At 40.0% G+C, this 24,355-nt stretch overlaps 2 protein-coding genes across 10 annotated transcripts in view; one reads left to right on the top strand and one right to left on the bottom strand.

Annotated features, from left to right (window-relative positions):
• Window positions 1-24,355, bottom strand: part of CMSS1 (cms1 ribosomal small subunit homolog) — a 368,267-nt gene that overhangs the window by 273,188 nt on the left and 70,724 nt on the right. The gene's annotated exons all lie outside the window — the stretch shown is intronic.
• FILIP1L (filamin A interacting protein 1 like) overlaps window positions 1-24,355 on the top strand; it is a 296,199-nt gene that overhangs the window by 213,133 nt on the left and 58,711 nt on the right. Inside the window, exon 1 of one of the 6 annotated variants that reach the window (XM_048817004.2) lies at window positions 21,432-21,475. The exons of the other annotated variants lie outside the window; for them this stretch is intronic. The gene's annotated coding sequence lies outside the window, so the exon portion shown is untranslated. Of the gene's footprint in view, window positions 1-21,431; window positions 21,476-24,355 lie in introns of those variants that run through there. 6 annotated transcript variants of the gene reach the window in all.

Below are 24,355 nucleotides of genomic sequence, written 5' to 3'. Positions count from 1 at the left end.
TACCTCATTTCACCTCAGACCCAATGTCATGCCCTCTATTCTGCTACCCTCCCCACATGGCTGGGAAAACAGACAAGCCTTGTAGCATGCCCTAAAGGTCAATGGGTTTAGACTGTTTCAGACCAAGGAAGGGGAGTGAATTAGTACGTCATGTGGCCCTCACAAAGAATGCCTTGCATAGCGGTAATTGCCCAAGGAAAAAGACGGTCTTTCTAGTTGGCAGGTACCAGAATATTTAAGGCTTCATAAAACACCACGAACTCCACACAGTGTACCTGGAACTTAACCAGCAACCATCGCAGATCACTGAGCACTGGTATAATGCATTTCTCGCAAGATGCTACCTTCACCAATCAGGTATTCACATTCTGCATCACTTTAAACTGCTAAATTACAGAGGTGCAATGCTGTCACTATAGTTAAGGTTGCATCAACTAGTTCCTTTTACAGGTCAACCTTTCTAAGTCCTCTAAAATTGACATGCTTAACTGGTTTCCTCTGAAATTTGGTGTGTGCCTCAGGAGGGTGCAGGGTAGGGTTAGTGAACTAAATATAGGCCTATTTGAGCTATTGGTTGTGAAGATATAAACACCACCCCCCGAACAGCCATTTTTCAAAAAGTTTCTAGGCAGGGTTTTGTTTTTGTTTTGCTCAGAGCTCAAGATGAAACTATCACTGTGATGAGGGCCAAACTGGTCTCACTCAGTCAAGTAAGGTAGTACATGGCATCCACTAAGTCTTTGGGGGACCCAAATTGTGAACATCATCTAAGAAAATGGTCACTTCTTCGCTCACACAGATGTGCAGGCTGGAAGGACGACAGCATGCCTGCACCAATAAAGAAAAACAACAAACACGAGTGGGTTTCCATGACGCCACTTTAAGGTTGCCTGCATAGAGTGACAGAGTTTGAGGCCAGAAGCGACCACCAGATCATCTAGTTTGACCCTATCACAAGCCAAAGCTGCCACCACCACCCAGCATCCCCCTCCCCCCAACGACCGAAATTAGACCAAAGTATTACAGCCCACATGAAGTTTGACTATTATGTCCCACAGGCATAGGGGGGACTAAAGTATACCAGTGCCCGAGGTTCCTGCAAAGGCAGGGAAATGACTAAGTGACGTACACCCAGATGATCCTGGCCAGTGACCCACACCTCCAAGGAAGGCAAAAAAAAACCCAAACCCTCCCACTATCATTACCAATCTGACCTGGAGGAAAATTCCTTCCCGACCCCAAACATGGCCATCAGTTAGACCCAGAGCACATAGGCAAGAACCATCCAACCAAGCACCTGAAAGAGAGAATACTAGGTACCACCTCAGATCTGGGTCCATCCCACCGAATGTTCCATCTCTAGCCATAGACATCCCTGATGCTTCAGAGGAGGGAGTTTAAAAAAGAAATAAAACACACACAGAATACTTTTTCTGAGGGAGAGGCTGAGGGGGGAATCCCTTCCTTATCTCTGCAGGTAGCTGGCTGAAACCTTGAAGCATTAGCTTTTAGGAACATAAGACAAATGGGAAGTGAGCCCCATGTCATTGATGCCTGCCCCCCCACCACCACCACCACTCCAGCATCACAAGCAACCCAGTCATACAATTGCACTCCTAAATTTGTTCCTCTCTCTTAAAACTAATTAAGCTGTTTGCCCCCACAACTCCCATCAAGAAGTTGCTCCAGAACCTTACCATTCGGTTGCTTGGAAATCTTATAATTTTCAGGCTGAATTTGTTCATGGCTAGTTTATAGCTATTTGTTCTCATGCCAACATTGTCCTTTAGCTTAAATAGATCTTTACCATTCCCAGTATTTGCCCCTGGTGGTTTGAGGGAATGGGCTGATGCCACTGCCCTAGTGAACACCCCACCACTGACATTTCAAGCCTGAACCTTTCCATATCTGTGCTATAAAGATATAATAACTCATGTTGCTTGCTGCAGGTTGTCTGTGTTACAACATTTTTATTTTCTGGAGTGGTTTTACTATGAACACAGTGGAATAGGCAGCAGCCAGCCTAAAAACAATTTGTGTTATACTGGGTGGGGAGGGGGAGGAGTGAGATAGGGAGTGGTGATATGGCTGCCAAGGGATTGGTTGGATATTGCCATATGTTGGGCAATAAAGATGGGTGGTACACAAGCCTTGGGATTGGTTGTTTGAGAAAACATGTATTTTACTAGTCTCTGGGTGATCGTGCATGTGTGCGTGCACAGGCTACTTCCTGATCTAAGGGCAGATTAATGTGGTGCTTCCAAAGACACATTGTAGAGGACATTTGAAACTGATAGTGTGGATAGGTTGGGTTGGGATTTTTTTTGTCCTTTAATAGTGTTGGATGGAATCCTGTGGGTGAAAGTGAATGGCGTGTGAAAGGAAGTGAAGAATTTGTACATTTCAGAAACTCTGGCGCTTACAGAGTAAAGGTATGTGTGGTTACTGGGGCATATAGAGGCATTGCTGAAAGAGAGCAGAGTTAAGGTTGCAAGGGCAACCTTATTTTGTGCACTTCCAGGTTTTCAGAATTTTGAGTTTTCTTCAACTCAAAGCTCTGCACGGAACAACATACCACCGAACAATCTTTAGCTCTGCAGTAACTCTGCTGTTTTTTCATTGAGTAAGACTGGGAGTGTTGCTCCATGTACAGCACATTCTAATCTCAAAACGACTAAGGCATGGATGGCTGCAATAAGGTCTGTGACTGAAAGAAGAAGCCATGCATTTCTGGATAATTGGCAAAATGTGGCACTAAAATTTCCAAATGGGCATTTGAAAAAATGTTTGATGTACAGAAAATCTTTAGTTCATTTTCTGGGATAGAAGAAGAGGGTGACAAAGCATTACCATGATTTTCCAAAGTAAGATGTTGTCAAGAGAAAGGTTATATGCGTGTCTGAGAAGGAAAAAAAATAATGTAGTTAAGATCTCTTCCTTGTAATAGAAATATTGAAGTATAGTGCTATAAATTAGTCTTATAACTTAACAAGCAGACAAGAGAAAAATGACCATGAGAATAGATAGCACAGGCCAATCATCAGTCAACCAGGCATTCAGTCTAAACTCGTAATTAAGTTTCCTATGACATAATATGAACTTTATGTCTTGGCTACAAAATCACTGGAGATTTTTACGTATATTATATACCCACCCACACAAACGTTCTAATGGATTACATGTATGATTGAAGCTTTGTAGGAAAATGAAGGCCACAATGCTTGTAACCTGTACTTAAAACAGCAGTTTTAAACACAGAAAAAACAAACACAAACAGGAAAAGGTAAAGTGAATTCTTAGCTCCAAATCTGCTGAAAACAAAGATTACAGTCAAGTTTTTTTAAAATAACCCCAAAATTTCCGTACATGAAAATGCAACTTTTCATGTGTCCACAAACATTTTGTTCCTTCAGTCTGTAATGTATACTGTGGATGACATCCAAAACAACACCGCACACTCAGACAAGGTAATACATAAATGTACTCAAAAGTGTGAAGATCAAGCAGAGTGACTAAGCTGAAATAGCAGTGCATTGTACTTTAACCACAGCCTGTCCCATCTTTCCAAAGTAAAGGCATAAAGACATATGATATGTGTACATGCAGAAATAGCCTTTTGGGTATTACAAAAATAGACAGACAGACAGACTGTCAGAATGTTCCATTTCAAAATACTATATTAGGGGAATGGATGGCTCACGGAATAGGAACTGGTACCGAAAGACGTATTAGATCACTTAATCTCGTCCCTGACAACGCAGGATTGCTCTCCAAAATACACTGTCTCACTGTCTACTGCTTTGTCCAGTCTTGTTTCAAATGTCCTAAGCTCTCTCACTCATTCCCCTGGACAAGTGTTCCTCACCATGTAAGTTATGTAGAAGGTTTTCTCCTCTATTATTCATCATAAATTTTCCTTTTCCTCTATTTCATCCCATCAATCCTAGTTAGAGCCCTTGTACTCTTTAAATATTTGTGGACAGTAATGTCTCCAATTTAGTCATTACTAAGCTAAGTTATAAATTTTGGTCATCAGCTGAAATCAGTAGGCAATAAAAGGTAGTAAGTAACCTGTATGCAATGAGTTTGTTGTCTCAGCACACTTCCAAAAGTCCACCTCACTTGAGAACTCAGACACTCAGTACCTCGCAGAATCAAGGTTTAAAATTGACACACCTTTGTTGGCAGTCTGAGAAGAAAAGACAAGGAATGAAAAGGCAGGGAGGCTGTACCATTCCTTTTACCCTAAACAATCAGGTCAAGGCTGAGAGAGAGAGGCGCACATCAAAGCTTGAATTGCTGATCCTCGCGTGACAGTTCTGTGGACAGAAGGCTTCAGTGTTCACAGCTGTCAATCCAGCACCTTTCAGCAACAATAAAATTCACTTTAAAGTGTAAAAGAAAAATTGCTGTGATAGTCTGAGTGTGATAGGCTGACAAATATAGAAAAGAAATCAAATATTTCTCCATAAAGAAGGCATATTTTTATTCTCCCAAGGGAAACTTTCAAAAAATTAGCTAGAAACACAGTTATTTTGCAAATGTCCAAATAGCTACCCAACCAGTTGGAATGAAAATTAAAAAATAGCAAACAGCAGAAACTGGATAGGAGAGTGCAAACAACAAGATCTCAAAATGCCCTTTGTTACAGGCAAAAAAAAAATCATTTTTTGTATAGATTGTACCATTACATGTCACATCTAACTTCCAGGCTCATAATCAGTCACATAGTACTATTGTCAGTCCTCCCTTCTCGCCTTCTGTGTTTGGCAAAAGGGCAAACTCATGGAATCCAGAAAAGTAATGGGCTAGCTAGATGGCATATCACAATGAGCTTTGATCATAGGATTGCCTTTGACAGCTTGTGCTTGCATTCTTGTACCCAGAATATTCTGTGCAACACAGAAGCGTATTGATAGTGTCAGCTTGGAGACTGTCTAGTTGAGTTAAGTTATTATAAAAGGTCATTAGTGAGACTGCTCTTCAGAACAGTAATACTTTGTTTCTGTTTTGGGGATGGCTCTGAACATACATATCTTGGGCTAAATCCTGAAAGCTGCGGTATGCCTGTTACTCATGCTGACTTCAACAGGAGTTGCTGTTATTCAACATCTCTCAGTGTTCGGTCCATTACCTAACATGATAAAATTACTCAGCCACAGTATTTTGATTCAGCAACACATTCCGCCGAATCATGACGTCTTTACACAAGGCCTTACCCTGTAAGGCGCTAAGTATGCTCAAACCCCACTAAAATCAACAGTTGAGGTCATCCGGCATCTTGCAGGAGGTGCTTGGCACCTCTCAGGATCAGTCCCTCACTCTTAACCAACTCCCATTGAGGTAAACAGGAGTTTTACATTAGTAAGGACTAAGAGAGGACTTCATGATTTGGCCCATGGAGAGTACTGTGAATCAGCAGTTGATTTGCTCTGTAACAGTTTGGTGAACCAGTTTCCTACAAATGCCCAGCAATAAGGAACTGGATCTTTGAGTAAAAACAAGATTCTTCAATAGAACTGGGGCAGTTCACTTTGGCATTTCTAATACCACCTTCCCACTGGTACTCAGGAAAACAGAGTACCTGGCTGCTTTCTGTTCATAGCTTCTTTAAAGGTCAGATGTGAGCTAAGGGAACATGTCAGAGGCAGCTTCAATTAAAGCTAATGGAAAAACAAGACAACAGTTATTTATTTCCAAGAAAAATATAACAGTATTAACAGACACACTTTTTAAAACATTTTAAGCTACCACTAGCCAAGCCATTTCTGTGTATGAAATAGCAATGAGAGGCATTATGGAGCTTTTACACTTTCCTCTGAAGCACTCACCATTAACAATTGGGAGGATACCACACTTGTTTTGGTGTAGCAATTCATGTCTTTCTGAGCCAAATCCCGAAGTACTTACTAAATATCTACACAGTCAAAATGCCAACTGAAGTCAATGAGATTTTGCCTATGCAAAGAGGAGTGAATGAGGACCTAAGGATGGCATTCTAAAGAACACTGCTTTAAGTGAGTCATTTGCAGAGATGTAAGCCCTGCAAGGGATGTTCTGGAGAGTAGCCACCTCTAGAAAGAAGTTTTTGATAATTTGGTGCAAGCTAGCACATTCAACGGATACAAATATTTGTTCTTCAGTCACACCTTTATGAAGCACTGCGAAAAGCATGATGTGGTAGGGAGGAATATTTTATTTCTGTCTTCCTCTGTGTTTTCCCAGAACCTATCACAACAGGACCTCGATCCTGCCTGGAGACCTTTGGGCACTACTGCAACAAAAATATTTATTTGGTTTTGGGAAAGGTGCACCCATCCGATGCTCTTAGTCTAGGTGCATTAAAGACAACAACAAAACTTAAGAGACAAGTGATAAGTTACCAGCTCTCCTCTCTCTTCAAGCTGTCGAAAATGATGAATACGACCCTACTGAAATCCCATTACATCCAAATCTAATTGCTCCTTTCTTGAAAGGCTGGGAAAACAGATGTTCCTACATCCAGATAGCGGAATAAAATCCGCTAGGAACAGGAAAATTCTTCCAACTTCTCTTGCAAATGCCCCTGCTGCCCCATTTCAATTTGCGTACAGCAAAATACTTAGGATGTCAGGAGACTGGAAAACTGTTAGCAATGTACAGTAATCCGACATCTAAACTCATAACTAGTGAATTTCTTTTAAAGTCAAATGTTCTGATTTTCAGGGCTACACAGCATCTGCAACTCCCTTTCTAGCCAATGAGTGCTCAGCAGTTCTGAAAAACCAAGTCATTTATTTAGATGCCCAGGTAGAGAATGAAGTGCTCATGTGAATATTGAGCCTATATTTAATTTGGGGGACTATTAGAGAAGATCTCTCTACAACTGAAATCCTGAAAAGCCTTTTTTGTTTGTTTCAATAATCTTGCCAGCAGAATTCTGAATTTACTTGCATTCTATCAGATGGGAGAGTGAGCCAGTTCGTCTTTAACTGGCTTTCTAACAAGAAAACTGAGAATTTTGATGACATATTTGGATAAACATGCTCACTGAATAAAGTTACTTCAGCTTCTCTCTCTCTTCAGTGTTCCATAAACCTCTGAAATCCTTATAGACAGGATGTAAGCTAACTTTAGCCAATACAAACTAAATAAACTTAATGAAAACTCAAAAGGACATTGTAAACATGCTTGTCAAAGGCTTACTATTGGAATACAGTGCTACAGCCATAAAATCTGAGTTATTAATCACTAGTCAATCACACCTCTTACTGAAGCATCATGCCTGTGTAGATCATCTTCATTTCAGAACAAAATTTTCTCCTGATCTATGAATACACACTAACAGACAACACTGTAACTCTGACTGACAGAGTTTTGAGGGTTCATCCCAATGAAAGGAGACTGGAGACAATCACCTGTACATATGTCAGGATTTTTTTTAATGTGAAAGCCTGGCCTGGAAACAAGTGATGGTTGATATATCCTATTTCAGCTCCACATACAAGGGCAAACACTGCGCTAATTTATATCCTCAAGAATGCGGCCCAAGAAAGAGTGACTTGTTTGAAAGACCATGGTCCAAAAGAGAATGAAACAACAGGATTTTCATCACTCTTTGTCATTGTTGACATCAAACATCACACACCCAGTGTCCCATTTGTTGAGGAGAATATTTTGCAGAGTTCTAGTACTGATTTGCATGGGTTCCCACTCCTGTAAGTTTTGCTTTAATTTCAGGTATGAAGAAACCGAAAACAAAACTCTAAACAGTCATGTTTCATCAGCTTTCATGTCTAAACCATATGAAACTATAAATTTTGCATGAATTCAGTTTGAACCCACAAATCATCCCAGAGTTGCCAGACAGGCTCTCAAACTTAACAAATCATTAGAATTAACCTGGTCTGAATTTCATGTTTGTAACTCAAATCAACGTAGCTTAGACCTACTTACCGCAGGGTCCACACTGTGCAATGACTCTCCCTACTCGTCTCGATCCAGTGGAGTACAGGAGTCGATGGGAGAGTGATCTGCAATCGGTTTAGCAGGTCTTCACTAGACCCACTAAATCGGCCAATGATGAATCGATCGCTGCTCATTGATCCCCCAGTAAGTGCAGACAAGCCGTCAGAGATCTTGGTTTTCTTAAATGAAGCATGTAATCCTGCGGTAGAGACTTCGGAACAGAGCTACAGTCCACCTCAGCATATATCAGCATTATAAATTAGTACTTGTATTTAGACTAGCTATGTTATCTGCATTACAGCATCACCCAGAGAAAGATAGTTACTCTAAAAAAAAATGCATATCATAATAGTTATTTTCCTGACAAAGGAAAAAAACCTTGCTTACTTTAAATATGTAGTGCTAAGACAGTGCAGTTCTATTCTGAAAGGTTACTACATAAAAATGGCACCACCGAACTCAACATTCCTCACTCTGGCACCTCCTTTTCACTGTGTGTATTAATTTATATCTGCTGACTCAGTGACAAAAAATAAGGTTTTAGTGCTTTTAATTTCTGTAAGCCTTACAGCAGAATTAGTACAGCTAAAAAAGAAACACTGCTGGATTTGTGCACCAACAAAATTGTTTTCTCAGTTCCAGTCAGCTACCCCTGTGCAAACCCACTGAGACCACACAAGCGTAAATAAGCAGAATCTTTTATTTCGATGAGGATGAACAAGAAGAGACCCAGCTTAACTCTCGGATCCCAGGCAGAGTTTTTGCAAGTCTTGAAGTTAGCAAACAACCCATCAATAGTGACTTGATGAAAATCATTCAGGGGCAGTATGGATGGAAATTCCTTTCACACAGGAATTAGTTTCCAAGGAGAACTACACCAACTATTTGAAGGCATATAACGTCTCTAAATGCAGAAAAAAGTAGGGTGGGGTTTTTGAAACACCTTAGTGACTTGGCACAAGTCACACTGTTTTCAGTGGAGCTTGTACTGCTGAATCACTTAGGCACTTTTGAATATCCCACCCATAAGTAATATGAGCCCATCCAAATGAAACCAAAAAGTCAGGAAACCTCATTCTTGTTGTAAGCTGCAGTTCTGCATTAAGTAATACTATTTTCACAAAGTTTAACATTCAATCGCCTGCCTTACCACATATGAGTAAAAGAGATAGCATCAAATATACCAACCTCCTCGTTTCTGAGGGTTTGAGATGGGGAGAGTTGTAGCAGCATCTAGATAATGAACTGTTTTACTTTTTTTTTTTTTTTTTTTTAAAAAGCACGCTTTTTTTAAAAAAAGTAAATAAATAAAAAGGTGCAGTGAGGGAGTTAGGAGTAGGTGTGCCTTTAAAAAAAAAAATCTGTATTTTAAAAAAATATTTAACACCAGCTTTTTAAGCATTCAGCATCTACAACCAGGGTTGTATTTTAAAGCTCAGCTCCCATCTAGAAACCTAGCAGGTCCTACTGAGAGCAATACGAGCTGCTGAGTGCAAAGCTCACTGGAAAATCTGGCTCCTCATTTTAGGTGCCTACATGGGAGCTTAGCTCTTTTGAAAATTGGGCTATTAAAGATTATTTCTGGTAAAGTCACAATATAGGAGAGGTGGTTTAAAAAAAAAAGCTAAGTCATCACAACTGTGGCAGAGTCATCTGAAAGTGGCAGAGATTGCTTCACAGGCCCTCTTCAACAAGAATCAGCAATGTGTGTAACCAGGCAAGAGACATACGTTGACACGTATAAACTCCCAAAACCTGCAACAGGGGCTGCTACGTATATCTTTTCCGTGAAGATCGTTCCTATGCTTAATAGCAATACAGAAAGTGTGGGTGGGAATGCCCAGAGCCAGGATATTGGTGAACACAAGGGGCAGTCTACCTTGGAGCCGGAGAGTTAATTTCCAGCCCAGGTAGACAAACACATTAACTTTGATTGAGCAAGCATGCTAAAAATAGCAGTGTAGCTACAATGGCATGGGTGGCAGACAAGCCACACAAGTGCTTACCTATAATCTCAAACGGGACTGTATTCGGGCAGCTAGCCAGCAGTGTCACGGCTACACTGCTATCTTTAGCACACTCGCTGAACATGAGTGTGCATACATCTACCCAAACCGGAAGTTACAACTCCAATTGCAGGGTACGTAGACCCTAAGACAGCTTTTGCAAAGTAAATTCATGCCCATTTGGAAAGCCGCACCACTTTCTTGTAATTGTCAGATTTCTGTCCTTATTCAGTAAGAAAATCTTCTTTAAGATGTCTTGTCTACTCAACTTTCCTAATTAGGCCATGGAAACAGATCAGGAAATAACTTGCTATGTGGCTGCAAGTCATCACCCATCTCTGTGCCTCAGTTTCTCCACATATTAAATGGGGATAATGATAAATAACTAAAATATCAGCCTCGGAATATTCTATTACCTTTCACAAAATGCACCCGAACATTTAATATGAAAAACACACAAGATAAAGGCGTACACAGGAGTATAGGCAGTATAGATTATGGGGTATAATTAGCATACACATTACTGTTAAAAATTATATTTTTAATGAGTTTATTCCTTTCGGTCCATCTTTCCTCATATACTTCAGTTGTTAAATAATACATTAAACGTTCTAGTTCTCTTAATTCTTTTATTGTTGCCATCATTTTTATACATGTCCTATACATGTTTTGCAACTGATGAAATACATTCATTGCCTGCTGTCACAATAATTCTAAGCATGTATCTTTGCTGCATTTAAGTAAAGCAGGCCATTTCTCTGACACCACAACAACAGGGACTGGGGGAGTAAGTTAACTGAATGATTCCCGAATCAATTTTTTATCATAGGCCTTTCAACTTGGGAAAATGCTAGAATCCTCTCAAGTGGGTCTTGTGGTAACAGGTTGCTAACGCGATTTATGTGACAAAAACCTCAAAGCAAACAGGAAATGTCATAGCAGGGATTCATGCACATCACAACTAACCAGAAACAAAACAGACACTTTCTCATAAAAGGTCCATGATTTTAATCCTAAAACTCTTTTCACATATGCTTACTTGGATGTTTCTGGTCTAATGGTTAGAGGCACACCACTGGGCCTCATAAGTCCCGGGCTCTGTTACACTCTTTGTCAGTGACCTTGGCAGCAACTTATTTAACCTCTCTCTGTCTCAGTTTCTCCATCTTTATGATAGGTATAATACTTACCTCAAAGGCAATATTATGCTGAAATAATTAGGAGCAAATTGTGCTGTGGGATATGTGCACCTCCCTTTGGCTTCAGTAGGAGTTACACATGCCCACTCAAGAGCAGAATTTGAGCCTCATTATTATTTAAACATAGAAATCTGTGAGGCACTTTACAGAATAGGCAAACATGACTTCTAACTGCCTAGGGCAGGGGGGCCACATCTGGGTATCGAAATCATATGGTGGGGTACAGGAGGGGGTGTGGGCTCCAGCTGGGGCGGGGGCTCTGTGGTGGGTCCAGAAATGAGGAGTACAGTGTGCGGGAGGGGGCTCCGGGTTGGGGCAGGTGGTTGGGGTGTGTGTTGTGGGGGTGAGGGTTTGGGGTGCAGGAGGGTGCTCCAGGCTGGGATCAAGGGGTTCGGAGGACAGGAGGAGGATATGCGCTGGGGTAGGGGATTGGGGCATGGTAGGGGATCAGGGATGCAGGCTCTGGGCTGCGCTTACCTCAAGCAGCTCCCAGAAGCAGTAGCATGTCCCCCCCCTGCTCTAGCTCCTATGTGGAGGCGCAGCCAAGCAGCTCTGCTGCACGCTGCCCCATCTGCTGGCATTGCCCCTGCAGCTCCCATTGGCCATGGTTCCCAGCCAATAGGAGCTGCAGAGGCCGCACTTGGGGCAGGAGCAGCGTGCCAAGCCCCTTGGCTGCCCGTATGTGTAGGAGCCGGAGCAGGGTCATGCTGCTGCTTCTGGGAGCTGCGCGGAGCCACGGTATGCAAGAAGCAGGGCAAGCCCCCGACCCCGCTCCCTGACTGCAGTGCAGGAGCAGGGCAAGCCCCAGACCCTGCTCCCCGGTGGGAACTCGAGGGCCAAATTAAAATGTCTGAAGAGCTGGATGCGGCCCCCAGGCCATAGTTTGCCCACCCCTGACCGTGGGGATGAGGAAGAAACTTCCTCTGTGGTTTCGTTATTAAACGTTTTTCTATTATGGGACTTCTTGCACCTTCCTCTGAAGCATCTGGTAGTGACCATACCCCATGACAAGATACTAAACTAGGTGGGACTACCTGTCTGATCCATTATGGCAATTACAATGTTCCAGTCTATAACATACCTATCTTCTCTGCACCTCTACACCCTGAAGTTCTTGCCTTCTCCTTCACTTTAGTTGATTCCACAGTCAAATCCTCAACTCCATTCTCTCCAACACCTCTGCCTCCAATACACATGCTCACAACACACTGCTCCTCCCTCTGACACCCACCCCGCCCCATCCAGCCTTGGCTGACATTCCACCTTTGCTTCCTTCTCTCATTTCAGGGGCCTCAGTCTTCCTCAACTTCAATGCTATCATCTTGTAAAACAGTTCTGCCTTTCCTCCCTCACTGAGGTCTACACCTAAGGCCCTGGTGCTCGCTTGATGCCTCTGACTCCCTTCTCAAGTCCCAGCTGCCCGCATGTCCCTTTTCCAATTAATATATTGGAAAGGAAGCACCAAGATGACACATTAACAGCCAGGATGTCTGTGACACAATAAAAGGGAGGAAAATCAAAAGATGGCTCAGGCTGAGAACAGGGGTGCTGGGGATAATGGTGGTGATGTCCATAATAAGGTAGGGGAAAAAAGAACAGAGAACCATGGCAGGTAAAATAAAAAGCTTGAGTTGTTGTCCACATTGAGCCTGAGTTGGTGATAAGGGCCACACTACGGCCACACAGGAAAACACATCAGAGAGATAATTCCATATGGAACAGGATGGAGTGGTCGTGTTTGGAGAGAGACTTGTAAATCATCAGCGTGGAGAAGTTAGTTGAATTTGTGCACATGGATTAGGTTGCCCAGGGATAAGATATAGAGGGAAAGCAAAGGGACCATGGACGGAGCCCTGAGGAACCCTGAGAGAGAAATAACAGGGAGGACTGGACGCTGCAAAAGTATCCAGGAGGATGTGGAACAGAGGTTAGGTCTCCCAGTGCACCTCATTTTCTGTGTGTCTCTTTTAAAATGTAAGCTTTGTCTTTTGTGTCTCTTATGCAGCCCCAAGTGCATGCTATTGGCACTTATCCAATCACATTTATAATAAGGTCCCTGCCATAAGCTTACAATCTAAATAATGTTCGGACTTTAGTACTTTATGAAGAACTGTGATATCTTTGGATGAAAGGTGCTCTCTCTCACTTCCTCTCTGAAGTATTATTACTGCACAGCAGATCATTGTGCCCATAGAACAGACATGTTAGTTCTTTTCACATGGAATAAATATACCTTTTGGAAAGATCACACATTTGAAAAAGCAAAATCCTAAAAGTAACTGGAAGATACACAGTTTATACACACCTACTAACTTTCATTCACTATTCTGTTGTCAAGAACAAATGGAGCTGGGTTGGCAGACACTCTGTGTAGGCAGGCTGAATTATTTCTCACAAGGTTCCACTTGGCAGTAAAAGATTGAAAACAGTTAGGAAATTGGTGCTAAAGCCAAAACAATTTAAACTAAGAGTAAAAGAACAATATCTTCCCAAAATTACTACTTTCTGTTCTCCATATTCAAAGTCAATATTTTTATTTATCAACAAGGGAAAATATTGAAACATATCCAGTCTAAAGGTGGCTGTATTTTTTTAATCACTTGGCTAAGTATAGAGTTACAAAAATTGTTTATGTTAAGAACCTGAGTTTTGTTTGAATGTTTAGTTTAAAAATACCTACAGCCAAGATGCTAGTAAAGGAAACTGTGTATTATCATTGTCAGTGTAAACTACAGGTCTTGCATTGCCTTAATCCTTTGCAATGAGATGCTGGCAAAAAGCCAAACAAAAGTGCATAATTTAAAACACTCAATCACTTACATTCTGAGGCATTTGGTTAGTGTTTAATAGCTTCTCAAGGGACAGGGAAATTACTAAAGTGCATTGTTTTAACATGAGCTAAAATGAGTCATCTCTCGTCACTACATTTTTGAGGATTTAGGATTAATTTTGAGATGAACTTAAAATTATATTATAGTAAAATATTATATATATATATATATATATATATATATATATATATATATATATATATGTGTGTGTGTGTGAATGTACACACACACACACACACACACAAGACAAAATTCATTTTGCTAAACAGTTTTGCAAAGAAAATGTTCTTTATTTCATTGCAGCTTTAAACTGGAATCTGTGTGTTTAGGAGGCTTTCTATAGACATTTTATCTACCTTCTCTATACCATTACTTTACATAGTTTTATCAGAGGGGACATGACAAAAGCATATAAATAATGAATGTATACAGAAGATAGATAAGCAGCTTCTGTTCTTCCTCATAACACAAGACATTCAATTAAATTAAAAGGTGGCAAATTCCAAACAAAAAATATTTTTTCACACAATTTCATGCATATTTCGACTGTGAAAGTCATGGTCACAGGAGATTGTTGAGGCCAAGAATTTAGTAAGATTCAAAAATGGACCTGACATCTATAGGATAGCAAGAATACCCGGAGTTACAGCCGTTAACAGAAAAATTTTCGTTCTTCAGGGCTTTGGCCAATATCTATTAGAGATCAAAATGAGACCTAATGTGGGGGACAGATTACCTCCCTCTGTGAGGTTGTTACACCTCCCTCTGAAGCAGCTGGTACAGGCCAGTGTTGGAGACAGCATACTGAATTAGACGGACCTTCGATCTCATCCAATATGGCAAATCCTCTGTTACAATCAGCAGCTGGCATCACTGTTTTTTGCCATTATATCATGTCACATGTTACGTGACAATTCAAAGGGAGAGTAATAATTCAGTTTCCTATCTGCACTGGTCTAGAAGACGGGGCTTCCAAAACTAGTCGTGCTGTGTCCAGTTCAATGTTTTCTAGTTGTAAATATGTACTGCAATTCTTTGTGCTGGCTGACACGTTACCTCATTTTAAACCGTCTGAATATGGGTACAAATAAATTCCAGATTACACATGGGATCTGAAAATGCTGCATGTGGTTCAGCAGAAACAGGAAGCCCTTCCAGATAAGGTAATAGACCAGGTAGAGGGCAAGAAGGGAGTACGGTGCAATGGATTCTCTTGGACTTTGATGATAAACACTGGGAAAATCCTTCATATAAGAAAGCAGGGAGAAGTATATCTGCCATGAGGGCAACAGCATTGTTCTAATTTAAATTGATTAATGAATGCTTATGCCTCCTTCCGTTTCAAACTATTACATTAAATACGGCCTAGAAGGTGAAAAATGGGGGAGAGGGGGTTTTAAATTTTTAATTTATTTATTTGTGATGTATAAAGAAGGATGGTTCTTAAGGAAGGAGGACTGTAAGGCTTGTCAGTGGTTCTTTTTATTTCTGCTTTAGAAAGTCAGATCCCCTTTGGATGATTAGTCAGTCTATGACACCAGATACCAAGGCAGTGGGTTTCAAAGATATGTGTAACCAAAAAATAAAACCTGATTCATTGAGAAGGGTAGTGTATTTTATACACAACATTTAAAAGGTTTCTGTGCAGGTCATGGTGGTGGCGACAGGGAGGAGGGTTGGATTTGACTTTGTTAGCACCTATTTCTCATTTTACAAACTGGGAGGAAAAGCTCTTTTGTTAAAGACTCAATTCCCCTAAGGAGCTACGTCTCTGGATCCGCCAAGGGAGACATCCAGCAAGAAAAGAGGGAAGACTACACATGACATTCCAAATAATTCTTAGATTAAAAAATTAAGAGAAGAGAAAAAATTCTCTCTCACCTTTTTTATCCACCACAAAATAAACAAAGAAAGGACAATCCTGCAACCCATGTACAATTCAAGTGTATGGGACTTCCTACATGAGTAAAAATTTTCAGGATCAGGCCTGTAGGATGTGTAATCTCCACCCACTTGTAGTGAAAGCTCCTTTACTTGAGGCACTTTAAATTAGACTTAACAAAATCACTGGAAGTTATATGATAGGGAACAATCTTTCCTTAACAGGGAGAGATGAAGTAGATGATCTAATAGATTTTTTTCCGTCTTTGACACCAAAGACTCTGTATCAGCCTCACAGTTCTACCAGCATAGTGTATGTGTTCACTGCCCTCTACACCTTCAGCCTCAGTAAATAAATTCTGTTTCTGCAATGCTCCAAACATTTTTTAGTCCCTTGCTGGCAGCTGTACTGAGCTTGTGCCTCTGCAGTGCCTCCTGTTCTGTCTTCCAAGGAAGACCAGTGCTAAGTACAAACCAAGAGAAGAATGACATTTATACGTAAACCCCACACACTAGAAATGTGAGAAGAGGCTCTCTTGTAAGACAGAGGTGGGCTGAAGATAGTGCCAGATGTGGCAGCCATGTGCTTTGTTACCCATTGTCTCAATTTGTAAATTCCCCATACTCCAGCAATTAATTGACATGAAAAGGACATGAATTGGTTGAGAGACATGCTACGCCCTCATTGTGGTTCCCTCAACTCCCTGGTAATATTCAGCGTTACAAGTAGCATGTTTAAGAAAAGTTATTCTTGTGGTGTTTTGTTTTAAATCCATCAGCTCTATAAAAAACACAAGACATGAAAACTATGAGGGAGGGTATGCACACTTCTCAGGGTGCTGATAACACTCCAGATTTCCATCAGCTTAGTGGAGAAGATCAAATTCAGATGAGGATTTTCACAGAAGAGACATACCATAAGTCGCAAATACATTGTAGTCTTCGGGGCAATTTTGCTCCAAGAGGTTCAGAATGTACTTGCATATCTGCAACTGGACCCAGATAGCACAGTGAGCTTATTTTCCCCACTGTCTGAGTAAGGCAGGAACTTGAAAGAGAACAAGCTGTCTGAGGCTCCCTCTAGACCAGACTGGGGTGATCCGTGTGAGCTGGAGACCCATTTGGAGACTTTGACAAGTATATTTGCTGACACTGTTGAGGGAATTTGTCCATTGTTAGTGTGGGGTTGTGTGTGTGTTCTTTGACCCTTGTTTGCACCTGAATTATCTGACAACAGCAGTAGCTTTGAGTGCTTTACTCCATTTATATCTGGTTAAGAAGTTGCAGATGTTCCCCTCAGTTATCCTCAAGACTAGAAAACTACAGAGGTTCTCTAACCTTTCCATTAGGCAGAGTGAGAGTGTGAGTGAGAGATCCTGTCATGGATCGAGCTCCTTTCCCAAAACCTCACTCGTGGTTCTCCAAGTACATCATTCTTCAGAACACCAGGAAGACCACAGTTCGAGACTACAGGACTAGTTCAATATTCTGTAATTGTGGCCACTTTTGCAGATCACCAAGAATTAAGCTAGTGCAGAATACTGTAACAAATACCCTTATCAAAAAAATAAAACCTTTGCCTCCAAAAGTATTTGTCAAATAAGTGTAAGGTCTATGTAAAGTTAGTTATTAGCAAAAACCTGTGTATCTGCTCTAATTTTGTTTTATATTTCCCAAATCCTTTTTAATTTGTTGCTTTAGTAATGGCTATAAAAAGGCCGGGAAATATCCATAATTACCAGAAATGACTAGAAAAAATGTAGTGAATTTAATTTGTTTGGTTTGGGAAGTATTTTTATTCCCTATAACCATGCTGTTATAAATGAAGTTGACTGTACTCGTTTGTGATCTAAACATATATACACACAAAAAGGGTCTTAAAATTCAAGTTAAAATACATTTTTGTGATGTTTATTCTGTGAAAGACAACACTTATTTGTGTTTTAAATCAAAAAAATTTAAGTACTTGAGAAATTCCCAACATGGTGACCATATCTTAACATATATGCATACAGCCTTCAACTCACAGTAACCTGTATAATATCCTTTTTGTGTATATGTTCTAAGATTTCCTTTATTTGTCTGCAAGTAAGCTATTTTAAATGTTTTTCATTTTTTAATTGCCTTGACTAGCCAGTATTCTTGGTGTTTACATCATTTAAAAACATGCAAACAGTTTAGACCTATATATAAGGAGCATCAAAAGGCATTCTAGGCTTTAAAAAAAAATGTTTACTTATAGTATCTGTTCCATAAGTGTATTACACCCCTGGATAATTTCTAAGTACTTGTTGGTTAGTAAGAATCATATTCTCCTCTTAAACCCATATCAGCCAAAATGAAATCTATCTAATAGAAAGGGACTTAGTGAGCTCAGATGGCTGGTAATGGGATATAAATACCATTTCTAGATCACCATTTCAAATGCAGTACAGGTTGATAGTAACTGACATTTGTTGCTGCAGGTTACTCATGTGAGTAATGATGGCATTACCATGCCTAAACCTGTTTATTGAGACGAGGTGTTCTCAGGGTCCAGGAGCATGCATACACATGTATGCTCTCTTAGGCCTTGTCTACACTGCCACGTTACAGTGCTGCAACTTCCTCGCTCAGGGGTGTGAAAAAACACACCCCTGAGCACGGCAAGTTTCAGCGCTGTAAAGTGGCAGTGTAGACAGTGCCCCAGTGCTGGGAGCTATGCCCCTCATGGGGGTGGGTTTTTTACAGCACTGGGAGAGCTCTCTCCCACTGCTGTACCGCGACTACTCTGCCACTGGCAGTGCTTTACCATTGCGAGTGAAGACATACCCTCAGTCTCCCTCCTCAGCCCTGCAACCTCAAGTGATCCAACTGAAGTTAATTAGTTACTTCAGAGAAGTCTCTAGGACAACTGAGAAGACACACTTCTGTAGGTTAATAAATATGAAAATAATTGGAAAGGTGATATTTTGTTGTTTATAATTCCCAAGATTCTTGTTTGATTTTAAGAGAGATAATAGGGTCATTATTTAAAAAAAATATAATTCTGTATTTTAACAAAATTTTCAGACAGTCACCATCTTTTTTACGATCTTGCTGATTTTGAACTGCATGTTTCCTGGCTTCTTGCTAGAACGAGTGACACCCCAAATACCATAAACAGGTTTCCATCTGAAATCCTTGTTTTTATTCCTTTTGTCTACAGTATTTGTGATGTCATTCAATCTGATCAAGAATCCAGGAAATATGTAGCTCAGATTTCTCAAGATTTTAGGGAATTAGTTTTGTTCAAATACAGCACTAATTACATTTTTAAAAAAGAGCCAGAGAAGTTTTGCCTTTTTTGGAACCTTAAATACCTCTCTCCCCTCTGCTTTAAAATAAAGTTGGCAAAGTCTTGGTACTTATCACCTTTAAGATAAGTGATGTTGGAAAGTATAATGCACCCAACTTATAAACAGATATTTCTTTGTAATTCTGGGTGCACTGTATCATATCTTGTAGCAGAAATATGGCGCTTGCCACATTACTGGCCCATCAAGTCCTGCAGCCAGAGGTGACCAATACCTGAGGCTTCAGAGGAAGATGATGCACCTGTTCAACTGTGCCATCCTAGAGATGGGCAAAGAATACCTCAGATTGTAAGCTCCTATAGGATCAGTTTACACTCTGACCACTCAACTATAACTCTCCAGGGACTCAGTCACTCTGCCAAGCAAAAGGAGAACAAAGAGCTGGAGACACTGATGAGGGCTGGTTGAAAATTCTGTCAAAACTGTTTTTTCAATGGAATATTGAGTTTTCAACTGAACACTTTTTCTTTTTTCTTTTTTTTTTAAAGGTCTACATTTGGCTGAAAACTTCAGGGTTCTGGCCAAACCTTTTTTTAAAACAAAAAAAATCAGTATTTTTAGCAGAAAAAAAAGCCATTTTCAACTAGTTCTAATTCTGACTCTCCCACTCAAGCACCAGCCCTCCTGGAGACAAACTATGCCTGCTTCCTGGATAGAGTGCTGGGAAACAGAGAGGGTTTCTCCTGACCTCTCCCCCAGTAGCACACTCATGTATGGTGAGACATGAATGAGACCCAAATATCAGGGTACTAATTATGCAGCATAGTTGTAGCCATGTCCGTCCCAAAGAAGTTGGTAGTAATTGTTTCAACACCCTAAAAATACAACACCCTCAGATTAAAGTACTAAATCAGTGTGTATTTAGCTTTGAAAACATTGTACAACATGCTAGGCCAGCTCTCCTTTTTAATGAGTACTGTGGTTCCCCTGAGATCTTTTCCATTTGGTTTCACAAGAACTTAGTTCAATTCCAGTTTTGTCACTCAGGTTCCTTTATCTGGCATATAGGAAGGCTGAGTTGATCAGACTGAAGTGTTACGCAGCAAACCTCTTCCCTCATATAAATTTACATATCTCATTGCATTTACTATACATTGCATTACACATTTTTGGATTGGCTGGGTTACCTGGCAGGAACCAATCCCTTTACAGCATGCTGTGTCCACATATTATCCATGTTCAACCTACTTTTTACCCCATCTTTACATTCCTAAATTACTTTTTGTGCATTTTTATTTTGGTTGGAGTAAATGGTTCCCTTGGTGTTCTCCCTCTTATCTTAGCTGGCTCAAACATTCTGTCTTCTTTGCTTACTGACCCATTTGCTTATTTAAATTACACAAATATTCCGTTTTCAGCCTGCTAATTAATTTAGTTCCCTACTCCTGTCTTCCAAGAAATGAGGCCTCCCCCATGTTTAATTACTTATTTCTGGCCAGCCCTACATTCCTACAATGAGTGAATCTATTAAGTTGTGTAAAGCCATAAACAACGTGACTATAACATGAATTAAAAGCCATTTTCAACTTTACTTGCCCCCCCCCTTAAAATGTTCTAATTTTTTTGTGTATGAGCAAGGGACTGTTTTTCATACTCAGGTTTCCCCTCTCTACTCCTCAACAAAGGTCCCCTACATCTCACACATGCAGAGCCCCTTGTCTGCCACCCCCTTGTCTGCCATCCCCTCTGGAAGTTGCATGCCCCTGGGTTTAACTTGTATGCAAGGCAAGTTATTAAGGAACTGGAAAGATACAGACTATATACAGAAAACCTGCCTAAGTGGGGCATACAGTTTTTTCTTTAAATAAATCATCCTTCAGTAGTTAAGTGTACCAATTATGTGGCTAACATTAGGGCAACAAATTTTCCCTTGCCTTCCTATTGCCATATGCCTGTCATTTTTTTCCTGCAGTTTCCATTCACTGTTTCAAACATGTGTTGCCACTTATGTGCCAAGAAAGGAATCTCTGAACTACCCCCTTTATGTATGATGAAATGGCAGACTGAATGGAGCCAGAGAGAGAGCACCATTAGCACTTATTCACACTTCTGTTTTCTCTTAACTTCCTTTTCTTTAAAGTTTATTCCTTCTGTGCAAGGATGTGTAACTATAAAGACATCCATGACTCATGCTGCAGAATATATAACTTTAGCCATGTATTGCAAAAGCTTTTTTTTTTTTTTTTTTAAAAGGCCACCTTAAATAAACTTTTTCTCCTTTACATTTCCAGATGGCGGATTCTTTTGTGAATCACTTACCCAAGCATCCAACACTGGTAATCCAACATTCTTTTCTTGTACGCTCATTGCTGCAGTTTACCAGTGTTTAGGACCCTATCTTTTTATGGATCACTTCTTCTTTCAGCATCAGACTAGTTTGTGCATTTTTAGGTTTTTCAAAAGCAGAAAATAATGAAAAGCAGCATTTTTCTCCCACAACAAAATGGTGAAGGGGGAAACCCATGTACACGTTTCTTCACAGAACACAAAAAGAAACTTTTAGTAAGAAATAACATATTTTTAAAAAAAACAAACATCTCAAGCCAGTGTGATGGCCTGTAACTCCATCAGTTCTCCTGAGGATTACTATTATTGCTACATGGGCAAAAGTTGGAAATCCAGCTGAGTAAGAGCCCAGTATAGCAGGTTATCTAAGTTTTGTGCTAGCTCAGTAGAGCAAAGTCAGTTGTTGAATTATGAGTTATATGCTGAAATGGATGATAGCTGCTACATTTTAGGCTTCCTAGCAATGGAGAGTGACAACAGGAAGTTAACCCATCAGAACACAGGTTAAAATATGGGACAAAAATAACCAAACGTTCCCAGAGTGAGTCATTCAAGTCAGACAGCATAAGGACAAAATCTAGTGTAAAAACAAACTGTGTTGAATAGCTTTAGAGAGATAAAATAACGTTCAGTAATAGTCATAATAAATCTTTCAAAACTAAAAGATATTGAAAAAAAACCTAGTTAAAGTACGACAATCTTAAAACAGTCAGGGTTCAGTAGATTTCAACTCAAATATAAAAGCAACAGGAGGTGTGTAGTTTTACAACCATATATAGATATATATTAATTATCTGCATAAAATGTTCAGCTTTGTGGGACCGCATCAAGACTATACTAACTCTAGGTGACATGTACTTATCCAGCATTAATCGTGTACAGGATTGAATGGTAGTTTCTACGCACGGACTGCTTGTAAAGTAAAACCAACGTGAGCAATTTAAATGTTTTAAAAAATAATTGCATAAAATCATAACTGTTTTATCATCATGTTCATATTCATAGAATCAAAGAACTGGAAGGGACCTCAAGAGTTCATTTAGTCCAGTCTCCTTCACTTGTGGCAGGACTAATTATCTAGACCATCCCTGACAGGTGTTTGTCTAACCTGCTCTTAAAAATCTCCAATGATGGAGATTCCACAACCCCCTTAGTCAATTTATTCCAGTGCTTAACCACCCTGACAGTTAGTTTTTCCTAATGTCCAACCTAAACCTCCCTGGCTGCAATTTAAGCCCATTGCTTCTTGTCCTATCCTCAGAGGTTAAGAAAAACAATTTTTCTTCCTCCTCCTTGTCACAATCTTTTACATACTTGAAAACTGTTATCATGTCCCCTCTCAGTCTTCTCTTTTCCAGACTAAACAAACCCAATTTTTTCCATCTTCCCTCATAAGTCATGTTTTCTAGATCTTTAATCATTTTTGTTGCTCTTCTTTGGACTTTCTCCAATTTGTCCACATCCTTCCTGAAACATAGCGCCCAGAACTGGACACAATACTCCAGTTGAGGCCTAATCAGTGCAGAGTACAGCAGAAGAATTACTTCTTGTGTCTTGCTTACAACACTCCTGCTAATACATCCCAGAATGATGTTTGCTTTTTTTGCAACAGCATTACTCTGTTGACTCAAATTTAGCTTGTGGTCCACTATGACCTCTAGATCCCTTTCTTCAGTACTCCTTCCTAGGCAGTCATTTCCCATTTTGTATGTGTGCAACTGACTGTTCCTTCCTAAGTGGAGTACTTTGCATTTGTCCTTATTGAATTTCATCCTATTTACTTCAGACCATTTCTCCAGTTTGTCCAGATCATTTTGGATTTTAATCCTATCCTCCAAAGCACTTGCGAGCCCTCCCAGCTTGGTATCATCTGCAAACTTTATAAGTGTACTCTGTATGCCATTAACTACATTATTGATGAAGAACAGAACCGGACCCAGAACTGATCCCTGCGGGACCCCACTCATTATGTCCTTCCAGCATGACTGTGAACCACTGATAACTCCTCTCTGGGAATGATTTTCCAACCAGTTTTGCACCCACCTTATAGTAGCTCCATCTAGGCTGCATTTCCCTAGTTTGTTTATGAGAAGGTCACATGAGACAGTATCAAAAGCATTACTAAAGTCAAGATATAGCACGTCTACCGCTCCTGCCCTATCCACGAGGCTTGTTACCCTGTCAAAAAAATCTATCAGGTTGGTTTGACACGATTTGTTTTTGACAAATCCATGCTGACTGTTACTTATCACCTTATCTTCTAGATGTTTGCAAACTAATTGCTTAATTATTTGCTCCATTATCTTTCCTGGTACAGAAGTTAAACTGACTGGTCTGTAATTCCCGGGGTTGTCCTTATTTCCCTTTTTATAGATTATAAAATAATTCAAAAAAAGTTTGTTAAAAATAAGCTAAAATGAAATTTCTAAAGAGAATGTGTATCCTAACAGCCACTCACTTCTCTGGAACTCTTACATTCTTTTACTATTTGGTATGCAAATAACTGCCTTATGAATTTTATTTGATTTAACACACATTTAATCAGTCAGTAGACAAACTGGAACTACACATAACTTGTGTTCTTAAAAATTATTGCATTTAAATAATAGGCAGTTAGGTATAGAGGATTGCAGAGGCTAAGTATTGCCAAAGGAATACGTTTTGCTCTACGCTGCATAAGATGAAAGTCAGGGTATTATCTATTAATTTTATACGAAGGAAGTTAAATAGTTGAAAGCGTAGTTCTACTCTGAAAAATTGACTGTAAAAATTACATCTAAGTGCTCCATACTGATTACCTCTAAACAACTTCAAATTAAACATGTTCCATTTACAAGGAAAATGATGTTTTTACTTAAGTGCCAGTCCTG

Source organism: Caretta caretta, chromosome 1 (assembly GCF_965140235.1).
Source record: "Caretta caretta isolate rCarCar2 chromosome 1, rCarCar1.hap1, whole genome shotgun sequence".
In the NCBI taxonomy this organism is placed as follows: Eukaryota; Metazoa; Chordata; order Testudines; family Cheloniidae; genus Caretta; species Caretta caretta.
The sequence above is the reverse complement of the archived record's forward strand: the minus strand, read 5'-3'. Positions and strand labels throughout refer to the sequence as shown.